This window comes from Phoca vitulina, unplaced genomic scaffold (genome assembly GCF_004348235.1).
Source record: "Phoca vitulina isolate PV1807 unplaced genomic scaffold, GSC_HSeal_1.0 scaffold15, whole genome shotgun sequence".
Taxonomy (NCBI): domain Eukaryota; kingdom Metazoa; phylum Chordata; class Mammalia; order Carnivora; family Phocidae; genus Phoca; species Phoca vitulina.
Window position 1 is genome coordinate 24,435,927 of NW_022589718.1, and position 14,471 is coordinate 24,450,397.

At 39.7% G+C, this 14,471-nt stretch overlaps 1 protein-coding gene across 9 annotated transcripts in view; it reads left to right on the top strand.

Moving 5' to 3' along the window:
- The window catches only part of SORBS2 (sorbin and SH3 domain containing 2), a 347,266-nt gene that overhangs the window by 122,620 nt on the left and 210,175 nt on the right, over window positions 1–14,471 (top strand). For 7 of the 9 annotated variants that reach the window (XM_032413608.1, XM_032413615.1, XM_032413612.1 and 4 more), the window contains exon 1: window positions 11,512–11,622. The exons of 1 other annotated variant lie outside the window; for it this stretch is intronic. The gene's annotated coding sequence lies outside the window, so the exon portion shown is untranslated. Of the gene's footprint in view, window positions 1–11,384; window positions 11,623–14,471 lie in introns of those variants that run through there. One more of the 9 variants, XM_032413625.1, reaches the window with a different exon arrangement.

Sequence of the window (14,471 nt, forward strand, 5' to 3'; positions counted from 1 at the left end):
TGATTCTTCTGGAAAAAGCAATCAATTTGGAAGAGTTCTGATAGGATTTTTCGAGAAAAAGCATCCAAATAAACATTTTGTTTGATATTTTCCACCAATTTCCTGGGAATTCACTCATTTATCAATTCTGTTCAGTAGAATTAGGCATACTTCAGTTCTCTGCAGACCCAACTTTGAATAAGGACTGACAACTTTTTCCTCAAAAAAAAAAAAAAAAAATGATAGCTATGACATCATAATGGGTTGAATTTTGTCTCCAAAAGGATACATTGAGGTCCTAAGCTCCCAAACCTGAGAACATGACCTTATTTAAAAATAGGGCTTTTGCAGATGTAACTAAGTTGAGGTCATAATGGATTAGTGTGGGCCCTACTCCAGCGACTAGTGTCCTTAGAAGAGAAATTTGGACACAGAGGGAAGATGATTATGTGAAGATTGAAGCAGAGACTGGGGGGAATTATATTGCCACAAGCCAAGGGATACCAGGGGTTTCTGGCAACCACCAGAGGCTAGGTAGACGAAGGAAGGATCTTTCTCTAGAGCTTTTAGAGAGCATGGCTCTATTAACCCTTGCTTTTGGACTTCTAGCCTCCACAACTCAAGAGACAGTAAATTTCTGTGTGTAAAACCAACCAGTCTATGGTGGTCTGTTATAGCAGCCCTAGGAAACAAATACAAAACCCGTAACCATTTTGATGTAAAAAATGAAGCTTGTGAAGTTAAAGCAATTACCCAAGGTCCCCTAAATAGTAACAAGTACTCCTTTCTTCATGTATGATATAGGCTGAACACAGTTCATGTAAGGTTATTTCTCTTCAATAGCTGAATAACTTTTGAGATACAATTTACTGAATTCTCTACTTGGCCTTTATATCAAACCACAGACAAAACAGTCTGACTCATTTGTTTAAAAATCTCTATTCCATAAATATATGACCTTGAAAACCACCAAAGAAAAACTGTACGTCATGCCTATATTCATTTTGTTCTGCTTTCCTCTTACTGTAATTTATGACTAACACTTTTCTTCTAGTCTCATGTGAATTGAAAAAGTCTCATAAAATAGGCCCCCACTTTTTCATTGTTGTTGCTGTTTATTTAAATATAACATGAGGGAGGCCTGGCTGGCTTAGTCAGAAGAACATGCAACTCTTGATCTCGGGGTTATGAGTTTGAGCCCCATGTTGGGTGTAGAGATTACTAAAATGAATAAAGAGATATCTAGATAGATAGATAAATAGATAAATAAGTAAACATGAACCATCTTTTATGCCATAAATAGGAACGTTCTAGGTTAAAAACTCCTTGCCTTCTCAGAGCTTTCAATGCTCAAATGCACTGTGAAACTAAGAAAGGGACATGGTTTGCAAGATTTCTCACTTTATTTATTTATTTATTTATTTATTTATTTATTTATTTTGCTTGTGGTGCCCTTTTTGAATGGCCACTCATAGAACACACTTTTAAAAATATCATTCTACATAATTATTTTTAAGCACAGAACATCTTTCACATGGAGGTACCATAATTTATCAGTTCCTTATTATAAAAATCAAGTAATCATTATCTTTGATGTACTCCTTGCATACTTTGTAAAACTCCCATCCTTTTGAAAATAGCGTAGTTCAAGGATTCTGAGATGCACACTGTCTGCAATCTAATGTCCCAGGAAACAATACATCGCTCAGCCAGGTAGTAGCTGTGACACCCCTTGTCCTGTATTACATCGAAACTCACCAAATGCAAGAAAATGCTGAAAACATAAGCGGTACATTTGCTTGAAGAAGTGCTCCTGAATCAGTAACTCTCCTGATGCCACAGAGCAGTGCTTCTTAAACTTTGGGCATCTCAGAATGTCTTAGAATAGCAACATAGAATATCAGAAGCCCAGGCTTGTTGAAATGGAGCGTGGCCTGCACCTCTATTTTCACTATTTTTCTAACTGATTCTGACACATGCCAAACTGTGAAACTTTGAAAATTACCAGGTAGATGATGATGGGGTGTGTGTGTGTATGTGTGTGTCAGGAAAGGGGGGAACATAATACCAATGACCCTGATCTAAATGCCATGCAGAAAAGCTGAACCCTGAATATGAAAAATTTTAGGGATATCTTAACTACTTTCACTTCTTTTTCTTTGTTTTTGTTTTTGTTTTTGTTTTTGTTTTTTTTGTATGCACAGAGTGATAGGTGGTGAATTTAAATAATTACATTTAAAAGAGCTCTTCTAACAAATAACAACAATTCTAGCTTAGAACACTGTTACAATGTCATTGGCAAGTTTTTTTCTTCTTTTTAGTGTAATGTAAATATTGGTATATCTTAGGATTTATGGGTCCTGCATTCTGTTGGTACTTCTTCTGGCACCTAATATAATATCTTACAGAAAGAAGGAGCTCAAAAAATGTGTAATAAAAGTGAACAATAAAAGAAATCAAAACATAAAGCCCTATGAAAATATATTTCCATTAAAATATATTGCCTAGGTAAATGTGTTCCACAGCTATCTTCCTAAAATACAAATATAATCACATCTTTGTTCTTTTTAACACCCTATGGTGGTTTCCCATTTCCTTGAAAGATGAACTCCAAAGTCCTTAACGTGCACAAGATAATTCATAGACTGTCACACGTCTACATTTTCAATCTCCTCTCCTCTCATGACTGCCCCCCCAACCTGCACTTCAGCTACACTCAAATCTCCTTGGTTTCCCCAAACTGCGAATTTGCTTTCCAGTCTCTGTGTTGCCCTGGAAATCCTGTCCCTGATTTCCCAGACCAGCAAGCTCCTCATTACCCTTTTGACACAGCTTAGGTACAGCCCCTTCATGAAGCTCAGAGACTAGCCATTTCTCTTCTCCCATGACTGCCTGGATATAATTGTACTGCAAAGCAAATCACATTGTAACATAACTACTTATTCACTTGTATTTTCTCCCACCCAGAACGGGAGCTGTAATTTAGTAATCTAACACCGGACGAGGTTCGTGGCATGTAGTACAGGATAAAGGAATGCTTGTTGGATTGGATTGAGGGATGGTCTTGGAGGAAGATACAATTCACTGTGCCTTCCCCAGCCTGCTCATTCACTCATCTGTTCATTCATCATATCTGTCTCTACATGCCAGGTGCTGGGCTAAGCAATGGATATAGGGTGAAGACAAGACAAATGATCCCTGCTCTCCTGAAGTTCATAATCCCACAGGACAGACAGAGTTTAAATATATAAGTGTACAAGGGAAATGTAACTGCACAATGTGTATGGTCTATCTGTAACTGGGCTGCCCGAGAGCCCTGTCTGTGAGCAGTGTCACTTTCAAAGCCCAGTTGTAGGTTTGAAGAAAAAGGTGAATCTTGCCTAAAAGGGCCTCTCTGGCATGCCTCATGACTGATGACCCCTGGCTGCTATCTGGCCGCCGCTACTTGCTGCTTACCCATGATTGTTCTCCATTTCTTCCTCAATAACAGAACACTGATTTATCTGGGACAACAATGTGCCCAGCTGAAAGATGGCATTTTTGAGCCTCACTTGGAGTGAGGAATGGGCAAAGAGATGTCAGCAGAAATGCCGGAGTTATGGAAAAGTTCTTTCCAAGAGGCCAACTCATAATGTTATATGTCAATTATATTTTGAATAAAAAAAAAAAAAAAAGGCCAACTCAAGTAGAAAATTTGCCCCTTTGCCCTCCTTTCCTTTTTTCTTGCCTGGAACATGGATGTGATGGCTGGAGTACAAGTAGCCATTTTGGACCATGAGGATGACTAGAGGATAGGAGCCATTTTTAAAAGATGGCAGAGCAGAGAGAAGGAGCTGGTATCCTGATGACCATGGGGTCAATTTTCTACTGGCCCTGAACTCCTTGTCTCTCACTTCTTAAGCACTGTGATTTGGGTTTATTGTATATACAGTCAATCCTAATCCTAATAGACACCGTGATAAAACTATTTCTCTTGTTACCAAAAATTGAATAATAACTTGAGTTTATTTATAATTGTTGAGTTTAAAACTTTTTCATATATTACCTTATTTGATCCACTAAAAATCCTGTTAGAAAATCAGGGGATACATTTATTTCATCCAATTTATGAAAGAGAATCCACCAAGCCCACTCACGTATCTTAGACTTGGCTCATGTTATTCCCTTGGTTTACAGACTTTGTTATGTCTTTCCTTCATTAAGTCCTCCTCCTTATCCTTCAAGACATAGTTTAGGTATCAGCTCTTTCTTTATCCATCCTCACACCTGTGGTAAAGTTACTTGTGACATGATTTTTGTACTAACTTGAACCCACAAGGACTGTTTACAAAATTCATCTTCTTCCTTTGACGTAGAAAATGTCCAAAAGAAGAATATTCTCCCTCGTTATCAGTTCAAGGTAACTAGCCAGCAGTTAGGACCCGTGAGTCTTACTTTTGAAAACAAAGGAAATGGACTCTGATTTGGATAGACTTGATAAAGTAATTGCCATTCTTGATTATCATCCTAATGGGATAAAATGGAGCCCCTGTCCAATATTTCACAAGGTCACAGAGTTTATTTCTCCAAGTTGTATATGCTGTCACTGGTGGGCCTTTAATCGGGTATCTAGGACATCTAGTGCATTTTTGTTTCCAGCGTAGGGGGTGGGGGGATGTTTTTCAACCATTTTTCTCGTTTGGTATCTGACAATGGGATTCTCAAACAGGTATCAAATCGTCTATTACTCAGACCTCATTATATTATTTGTTCATTTTGATGAATAAATCTCACTGTCCAATTCTGTCAGAAGTGCTTCTAAAAGGGGGGGTGACCCCTTGAATTTTCATTTCTCTGGGATTTGCACCTTGGGCAAATGAGGGCTTTGGTGTTTGCCATTTCAGAGTTCACAGGAGCTGCCAGGTTTCACCTTGGGCCTCCTGGTCCTGTTCCAGCGGCTCAGGTGAAACCAGCAGCATTTGTTTTAGAATGCCTCTTGCCAGGTTTTGTTTGCCAAGGCTGATGTGTTTCGTTACTGATTCAATAAGGCAGTGACGGCAGAGCCCGGAGGTTCGGTGGCACGGCCGGGCTTTGTAGCTCCCAGCCCAGGGCGACTTGGGAGCCACTGTTTCCACAGGAAACAATGGTAAGTGGAAAAGGTCACTAGAGATACACTCTGTTAATTTGGTCGGAGTGCCTCTTGGAGAACAAAGCATGGCCCCTCCTAGCGGGGTGAAAGCAAGCAGCCTCCTCTTTCCAGGTCACTTTTGAAGCTTATCATTATGAAGTATAAACAATCAAATTCCTTGGAAGCAAGTGCAGGCTTTTCAATATTGCTCGCAGAATCTCTCACGCTGTGGGCTTAATAAAAGCCATCTATGCTTTTCGTTCGCAGGGCCAAGCAAGACATACTTGTGTTTGGGTTTACCGGGGCTGGGGGTGGGCTGCATGGGGTGTGGATGGTTAATTGTCAGCTAGGTTTTTGGTTTTGTCTTTTGTTATTGGTTAACACTACAATTTCTTCCCCACCTGGTAGTGACACGTATTGATGCCCATTTCAAGATAAAGTGGTTCTTGTGAGCTACTGTGATGGAAGGCATTCACAAGTCCAGAGCTTGATAAACCTGAAATATTTAAAACAGTGTTGTTATTATAAGCCAGTCAAGACCAAGTTTTCTGGGTTTAGGCCTGGCCAAATCTTCCTCCTATACTGCTGCTGCATTTTCCTTGTTCTTCCTCATCTAGGGGAGGGATACAGAACTTTAAATGGGTTCTGGTAACCGCTAATGAGCGTTTCTTCTGTCATGCACACAGTGTTAATTTTGTGCTCATAGATTTTACTTTATATTCAGATTTTTAAGAACACTTTTATATTGCCAACATTTATATTGATATCATTTGCCCTTTGGTGAGGTTTTGTTCTTCTGTAATCATTTTCTCATTTTTAATTATTCAGTAAGTAGATTTCCAGAAAGCCTTCCCTCTGCTGGGTTTGTTTTGGTTTCAGGTACCTCTGATTTATCAAGGTCATTCTGGATTCTTATCAAGGTCAGACTCTCTCAGAGGATATTAAGGCATCCGATTAATGGCCTATGGGTCTGTCTGTTTCCCACCATACATTTCTTAGAGGATGGAATCTTAAAAAATAAATCCAGTTTGCTTGGCTGAGATACTCCAATCCTCTGTCTAAACCCGTCCAAGGTGGTTGTCACCCTTCCCCTCTTGGCCCCATGTCACAGCACCCTGTTCATTTCATTGTTAACATAACTAAATATGCAAGGCTTAGGAACAACCTTTAGCATATTGTATTTTATTTGCTGTTAGGAATTAGAAACTCAGTCCAAGCCTCGTTAACAGTCTGCGCTGTCCTATTAAACAAACCATGCTCCAATTCTACTCCCTAAGTTGTACAAAGAGCTTCTTTGTTATACCAGGGACTGGATCCCTTGGTAGACTGTCACCCAGCTGTGGAGGCCGCAGGGACAGGTGGGATTGCAGAACATGCTGCTTTGATCAACGATCATCTCGCCGCATTTTTACAGCGGTGAAGGAATCAGAGTAGGACGGATTTCAACATGGGCACCAAGGCGATGAGTAGCTCAATATTAGGATACAGTAAATGCAGGGACGTAACAGATGTCTTTCAAGAAAATGAAAAATGTTTCTAATACTTTCTACCCAAATGGTCTCTCAGTAATGTGAATAATAGTAACAATAATAGGGGCGCCTGAGTGGCTCAGTCAGTTAAGCCTCTGACTTTTGGTTTCGGCTCTGGTCATGATCTCGAGGTCATGAGGTCGTGCTCCTTGCTCAGTGGGGAGTTTGCTTAAGATTCTCTCCTTCCCCACTCCGCTCCTCCCTCCGCTCTCTCACTTTCTCTCTCGCAAATAAATAGGTAAATCTTAAAAAAATAGTAACAATAATAATCACCTTAATTCATATCCCTAACTTAGCAACTTTAATTTTAATTCTGATAAATAGTTAAGTCCTCATCAAATAATCTTACCTTAAATCTGTTTTTGTTCTGAACACTGTATTTTATTCTCATTTTATTTCCTTTTTTAAAGCTTTTTATCTTGACAACAAAAACTGCAAACTTGGAAGGAAGAGTAAAATAAACCGGAAATACCCTTCACCCAAGATTCGCCAGGTGTTGGTGTTTTGCCATATTTGTGCTAGCCCTCAGTAGCTAGATCCATACGTATATATCTATCATTGTAAGAGCTAAATTACACCATGCACACACACACACACTACAAATACACTATCACGCATTATTATTCTTTCTGCTGAGCTATGTGGCACTTGACCAAGTTGCCTAAGAACTTTAACATCACAATATAATTATCAAGTTATGAAAATCTCAAATGCAAGCACCACTACGACCTAACATACAGACCACATTCACATTTACCCGTTGTCTCAATGATACACTTGGTAGCACTTCTTCCTGGCCCAGCACCCGGCCCAGGGTCCCACGCCGCACTCCGCTCGTCTCCTTCCACCCCTTCCCTCTGTACCAGCTCCTCGGCCTCCATTTTCATTCATGCTATTTGTTACTTTAAGCATGAGAGCAATATTAATTTTGCAAGACACTTCTACTGCCAACATTTTCTGTGATGACATTTGTACGACCTTAGGTTTTATTTTAGAAAATCATTCTTTATATTATGGTAGTAGTAATATTTTCATATTAAAAAAAAAAAAGAACATTCTGCATGGAGATTTTCACCCACTTCTGAGGAATAAAAACCAAAACAATTAGCAGTGTGAATTACTGGTTTTCCTTTACATGTCAATGGAGATCTTATTAAGTTCTAATTATGTAACAAATTTAATTGTAATGTTTAAATATGTAAAAAAAAAAATGACCATTTTGTTAAAAATTCCACACTAAGACAACAACCTTAATAGAGAAAACAGGCTAAGAGCTATGAACAGGAAATGTATAGAGGAGATAACCCAAAAGACCATCAAACATGAAGAGATGTTTAATTCTATCAGTAATTGGAGAAATGCAAATTAAGACAATAATGAGCTATTACTTTGTACCTATTGCATTGGCAAAAATTTGAAAACAATATAATGCCAAGTGTCCCTACCACTGCTGACTGGACCAAAGATGAGCACCTGACGTTGGGAATTCTAGGTATAAATCTGCTGGCAATTTATGACGTATCCCATTTGGCTCAGAAAGAGGAAATGGAAAAATCCCATTTGTTTCTTGAAAATCTGTATTTAGCAAATTTTTTTAAAAAAATGAACAAGTTAGGAGGGACAATGGAAGTCAGAGACATGAGGTAGAGCAGAGCCAAAGGGTGAGAGCAGCACTGATGGGCCATGGTGGCCAGAGTTATGAGGGGTAGGGCTTGGGGTAGGTGAAGAAGCCAAAGAGCACAGAAATAACAGAACCCCCTGCAGAGAGTAACGTATAACAGTTACTAGAGATGCCATCAGGGATACCATAAAAGCAAAGAGTTTAGCCTCAGTTTCTGCCAGTCTCTTACCCTGTGTAGCTTGGGTATTTTCTAGTTCTCTTTTTGAGGGAGTGACAGTTGGGGGCGTAGTGGGGCAAGAACATACAAGATTCTTAAAAAGAAGGCCTTCAAAATCCCAAAGGAAAAATGACTAAAAAGATTCTTGTACGTAGCCAAATCCTCAATCAGGTATAAGGGTAGAATAAAGACATTTTCAGACAATGCAAAGAAAACCCATCCTAAAATACAAAATGAACTAAGATGGTTCTTGATAACTTTTTTAACATGCCAACATTTAATCAAAACCACTTAAATTCTTCTGAAGTTATAATGTTGACAAATGTATGATACTGAAAAGGTGAATTAAAACACAGACTTCACACTATGTCGTCATTCAGCACCTTTCAAACAGCACTTTAGGTCCTCCTTCAAAATGTTTTAAGATACTAAAATATCTTAAAATTAGGGGTGCCTGGGTGGCTCAGTAGGTTAAACATCTGCCTTCGGCTCAGGTCATGATCCAGGGTCCTGCAATGGAGCCCGAATTGGGCTCCCTGCTCAGCGGGGAGCCTGCTTCTCCCTCTCCCTCTGACTGCAGCTCCCCCTCCTTGTGCTCTCTCTCTGTGTCAAATATATAAATAAAATCTTAAAAAAAGTTAAAAATACAACATCTTAAAATTAAAATTAAAACATGGAAGACAAGACACGGGTGGACCAAGTTGCCCGCTGGGGATTTGACAGAGCAGTATAGGGGTCAGACATGAAAGGACATGGCTACTAAGTCAACAGGTGTAACAAGTCTGGTAGTAGCAGAGGTAGATCCCAGGTACGGGGGAAGCACAGAGGAGGCTACTGCCTACCCTTCATGGGAGTGCCATTGGTGAGGTGGTCTATTGGAACAAAGCGGTGAAAGATAAAGTAGAAGGCAGATTGGGATGGAGGTAAAAGGTGCTAGGAGGCTGAAATGGGGCTGAGAAGTTTTCATGTAGCAGGAATATCTGCTAGACAGGGAAGCAAGAAATAGGATGTAATTCAAGATTGCTGAAATGTGGGGAGTAAAGAACAGATTATGAGGCTGAAGTTGAAGGTAGCGGCAAATTCAGGTGCCACAAACTCAAAATAACTTAAGGGAAGGTAATTTAAATGAGGACACGCGAGCAGGCTTAAAACAGTATGGAGGGACAAGGACTGCACCAGGCAGAAAAGCCCATCCACTTTACTTTAGTAGATATGCTAAACCCTGAGCTGGCTCAATCCTACCAAATGTGAATCTGGTTGGAGAGGGAAGGGAAATGGGATCACCAAGTCTGTATCCACAGGATTCTCAATATACTAAAGTTGGCAAATTGCTACTGAAGGCAAGAGTGCTAACGTGGTAAGGAAATGAAATCCTTACAAAATACTAAGTCAATGACTACTAGCAAATGAAGCATCTACATTTACAAGTCCAAAGTGGTTACACAGCTATTTCAAATAGGTTGTTAGAAACAAAAATGAATAGGATGGTGTCTTGGAAATATATCAAATAGATTGTGACTGGTGACAGAATTAAAGAAAAGGGTGGGCATTTTGCAGAACGTATAAATGGTTAAGGGCGTTAACCATGGGAAATTCTCTAAGCAGGTGACATTTCAAGGAGGAGTGAGGTGTGATCCATCTAACAGAGAAAGTAAAACTATTCCTGTTTGGAGGTAATGTTTAAAGCAAAGGTTTTTAGTTTGGTTTGGATTTTTAAAGTATTTTTATTTTTTTTAAGATTATTTATTTTAGAGAGAGAACATGAGCAAGAGGGACAGAGAGAGAGGGAGAGAGAATCTCAAGCAGACTCCATGCTGAAGGGGGAGCCCGATGCGGGGCTCGATTACAAGACACTGAGATCACGACCGGAGCCAAAACCAAGAGTCCGATGCTTAACTGATTGCACCACCCAGGCGCCCCTCAAAGTATTTTTAAATTACAAATAAACTATAATTAAATTAATCATTTTCTGCAATAGGAAATAATCGGAATTTTAAAAATTTTATCTTAAATTGTATAATACATAAAAATACATTAAAGTAACTAGATACATGAAATCCATAGGTTACATCTTATAAAATATCCTTATCTGACTTGGTTATTTGGGCCATATGTAATGAGTCATAGGGCTTTGTTTCAGTTAAGTGGCTATAAGCTTATCATTTAAACACACAAAGTATAACTGCCTACATCTGCCAATCTCCCTCATGCCCATTCGATGACAGGAAAGTAGAATCTGTTTTGACAGTGGTTCCAATTAGTGTCTCTAGGGTGACTTGCATGTTATTAACCTGGATAGACCCGAATCCATCTACTTCCCTTGCTCAATTTCACACGTAGCCCTGGCTCCTGTAACAAAAGTTCCTCACGAAAGTTGAAAACTCAAAGCACTTGTGCTATTGGTGAAGTATTCAGAAAGCTAACAGAAGCTACCCTCCTCAAAAAATGATGAGTTTGATGAAAAGAAATTCACAAGCTGTGTCGGTGAGCCGCACATGATCAGCCATGCTTGCTGTCTAAGTCTGTCTGTTGGTTGTTGCTATGACTACGAAAAGCCAGTGGAACCCAATGAGCTGTCTGCAGCAGTGCTGAGAGGACCAGCCATTTTACTTATGGAAAACAGTGGGGCAAATTCTGCTGAGCTTCACCCTGGAAGAAGCATTTTTCTAAAAACCCATTCAGAGAAAAGAGAAGCAAGGGGCATGTTAGCATGCGGTTATTAGAGCCACGCACGCACGCCGGCGAGCTGCCATTTGGACAAGCTGTTGACGGCTGTTGTGATTAGCTGATTTGAGAAAGTGGAATGCAGAGTGATAACGCGGCATATCTGCTATCAGGCAGCAGAAAAGGGTTTTGTCTTGGGAAGGCAAGCCTTCCCTGCAATGTGAGCGCAGCAGCTCTCTAGCCGCTCAGCCTGCAGACGAGTGACCCAAAAGGAGGGTGTTACCATCTGCAGACAGCGGTCCGGTCCGGCGCCGGGCTGCTCCCTCTGAGCCGCAGGTCTGGAGAAGCAGGTGTGTGCTCGGATGGGCACCGGACCGTAACGCAGGTGGACGCTCTCGGCTGTACCTGCTTCCTGTTAACAGACTGTTGGCTCAGAGAGCATCTGCCTGCACGCTGAGGCCGAGGCTGAGAAGGAGGTCCCGGCGTATCCACTTGACTGACAGAGGTAAGCTTTTTTGCCCTTTTTGAAAGCAGGGCATAACAATAATTTGGAGCAAAACTTAACCAAAAAGATTTATATTCGTTGTGTTATCTGGATTTACCAAAGATGCATGCACACACACATGCATACATTTCCGCAAAATAGTGTCAGAAACATAGGGTTGTTTCAGTGATTTGTGTCCTAGAAATTGTGTGACAAAAAACCATTATGAATATGCCTTGGAGTTTAAGATATTTAGTGTTTTAACAAACCATGACAGCTTGTCGTTCTGGACAGTCTTCCATAACCAACAATCTTTCTCCCTTGTAAACAATGGGTCCTTTTATCAACTGTACTTTGACATATATTAAGACAATTGCATGGAAAATCAGCAGCTTGAAAATTGTGGAGCATTTCTGAAGCCTCATCGATGATTTATTTAACTCTTAACACACAAATGTATACATTTAAATTCAGGAATTCTGTACGTCATAATTGCCAGTGGATTTTGCACTTGCTTGTTCTGAACTTAGAGTCTTGCTGTGCCGTTTGATTTAGTTCAGGGTAGTTGTAAAGCAAACGGTGTAGATACTGGAAGCTGTTCACATGTCCTTTCCTAGTATCATGCATACCACGCTAGCCCAGAGCACAACACCCCCATTGTGCTCCCCCGGCTTGGAATCCAAGGAAAGAAAGGAAGTGAAATCTCTGCATTTAGTTCAAGCTCAGCTATAGTATGTGCCGGTAAAACTTCTTTTATTGCCCGGGTTTTCTCACATGCAGATAGGTTTCAGAGATAGAGTGAAACCAAAAACAGCACGCACCTCCTACAAATGTACACTAACGTTCACAGCAGATGTTTGCTGTCACCTGCTACAAGATAATAGCACACACTTTGGATTGCAGTAGGAACTGCCCCTTAGTGAGTATTTCTTTGATTTAGAGTCTCTTAGGAACAAAGCTATTACTGTGAATTGGAATTGGTCAGTCAAATTGAAATCCTTGATAAGGAAACGACCAAATGATGATTAAATTTCGTTTTAGCAACATTCCAGCTTTACCTAAGTCGACTCTATTGTTGATCTACCAAGACATCAGATCATTTACAATGCTATTGAAAATATTTAATGAAAAACATTTTGTTGAAAACTTTGAATAAAAACCTCTATTGAGGATTGAATCTACCATGAAATGTAAAATAGTGTCTGAGATCTACTTCTAAGAAATATATTTTTATTTGCTACCTTTTTTCCCAAAATGTGGATGAAATGGGAGTCACCTTTTAATTAAGTATAATGATAAAATTTTTATTGCTACATATGAGCATACATTACCTATTTCGCAGATACGGCAATGTCAACAGCCCTCAGATAAGAGAATTATAAAGTACAGGGATAATATTTTTCAGAACCTATGTTCTAAATGTCACCCCAGTACTCAAGACATAAAGACACAGACTGAGCAAACTCAATCTAGGGATTCATGTCCAAACGTTTAATGATGAGAACAAATAGGAATAATGCCTATTTATGCATGTGAGACTTGTATGGGGCGAAATGGTGAAGTGATAGCATTGCACTTCACTTATGCTTAACTTTCAAAGGAAAGCTAAATGAACAGACTTAGTTTTAAGTTAAATTCTATAAATAAAAATATCAGGCAAGGAAGTGATTCTGTTCCAACAGAATATAAGGCGGAGTCTCTGTCCAATTTAATTCCCTTCAGAGCTTTGCACTGAAAAAAAAAAAAAATTAGAATTAGCACAGCGAAAAGACCTGCAGCAAGAAAACAATTTCGTGTTAGTTTCTCTTAGGACAGCTTGTAGAAGAACAAGGTGCAGGATAGCTAAGGTGCACCTGCCTGGGGAACCTTGGCCCATCGGAGGAGTGTCACACAAACTTTACACCTGTGTTATTTTTTTTCCTACATGAATAACCTTTTAAAGGTGATATGCTATGAAAGATTAGCATTCTAAGTCCACTGGTGCGCAGCACATCTACAGTGATTAATTCAACACCTTTGAGAACCACATACAGAGATATAATTCTTATCTTTCAAGATTGTCCCTTAGCTTTTGTCTATTTATGTATCCTTTTTTTCTGCCGCTTCCCAGCTCACTTGCTAGCACTATCATATACTTTGTAATTTCCCAAATGCATTATACCAAAGTTTTGCAAAGCCTCTGCACAGACTTTTTCTTTAAATCTCCCCGAGGTGGCAGCCACCTGTCATGCATCCTTCAGAATGTAGCTAGGATGTTTCCCCAGACACATCCTTACTTTCTCTTTCGGCTACATCTGAATCTTATGTCTATATTCTGTCCACCGCACCATATTGCATCTGTCTCTGCTCACAGGCCCCAGAGTTTTATTGACCCTTGAATGTACTTTGTCCAGTGTCTAGGACTTGGCATTCAGGCATTATCCTGGTAACCTCAAACTTCACTATTTTCTTATTAGTTACTGTAAATACAGACTTGATCTTGAAGCCGAAATCCTATTATATATTATACTACCTTTTATCAGAGAAACTCAAGATATTTAAAAACAGCAATGAGGCTCTAATTTCTCTGATACTGAAAATAATGGCTTCAGGATCACAATTTGATAAAAGCTATAAATGTCCTGTATCAGAATTTTTTGAGGAAAAATGTTACAACATGTAAATTTTGAACAAAAAGAGGCTTGAAAACTTTAGTAGTTAGAAGACGCAGCTTTTCTATTTACAGGTATTATGAAATTTGCAGGGGAAAATAAGCATAGTAAGTACTCCTATTAGAAATTTATTCTGGGGTGCCTGGGTGGCTCAGTCATTAAGCGTCTGCTTTCAGCTCAGGTCATGGTCCCAGGGTCCTGGGATCGAGGCCCACATCA